We start from the raw sequence: 1092 nt of genomic DNA on the forward strand, positions 1-1092 counted from the left end.
AAGGATACTGTTACTAAGGCAAAATAGCAGCTTACAAAATAGTAAAAGATCTTCACAAACTCCACATTTGACAGATGGATGATCTACAAAGTATACAAAAAAACCTCAAGAATCTATAATAATAATAATAATAATAATAATACAATTAAAATGGGGTACAGATTTAAATAGAATAGAGAATTCTCAAGAGAAAAAATTCAAAATGTGAACATACACTTAAAGAATTATTCAACATTATTATGATCAGGAAAATTCAAATAAAAACGACTGTGCGATACCATCTTACACCTGTCAGAATGGTTAAAATAAAAAGAAAAACACTTACGACAGCCTATATTGGAGATGATGTGGAATTAGGGGAGCACTTCTCAACTGCTGTTGAGGGTAAAATCTTGTACAGCCACCTTGAAAATCACTGTGGTAGTTTTGGTAAATTTGGAATCAAACCACCTGAAGATCAAAGTATGCCAATTTTAGACATATACCCAAAGGAGTCTCAATCATAACACAAGGACACTTGCTCAACTATGTTCATTGCAGCATTATGCATAAAAGCTAGAACTTAGAAACAACCTAGATGTCCTTCTACCAAAGAATGAATAAAGAAACTGTGATACACTCACACAATGGAGTATTACTCAGGAATAATAAAACAATGACATCATGAAATATACGGGTTAATGGATGGAACTAGGAAAACATTATCCTGAGTGAGGTACTTCAGACCCAGCAAAACAAACAAGGTAAGTACTAACTCTTAAGCTATCAACTCTGAAGTAAATGATAACCAGGCTACTATTCACAGGCCCAGAAAAGTTAAGTAACAAGGGGGGCCCAAGAGAGACTCAAGGATTTCTCTGGGAAGGGGAAATATAAGAGATCTCCTGGATAAACTAGGGGTGGGAGTCGAGATGGTGAGGTGGAGATATAAACATGAGGGAATCACATTGGGTGGGTTTGGGATCAGGAGAGACAGGGAGAAGAATGAAAAATATATCTTGATGTAGGGTGATATTTGGTGGTTAGGGAGAAACCTGGTGCCAGAGAACCTCCCAGGAATCCATACAGATGACCTCATTTAAATCTCCTAGT

This window comes from Microtus pennsylvanicus, chromosome 1 (assembly GCF_037038515.1).
Source record: "Microtus pennsylvanicus isolate mMicPen1 chromosome 1, mMicPen1.hap1, whole genome shotgun sequence".
NCBI lineage: Eukaryota > Metazoa > Chordata > Mammalia > Rodentia > Cricetidae > Microtus > Microtus pennsylvanicus.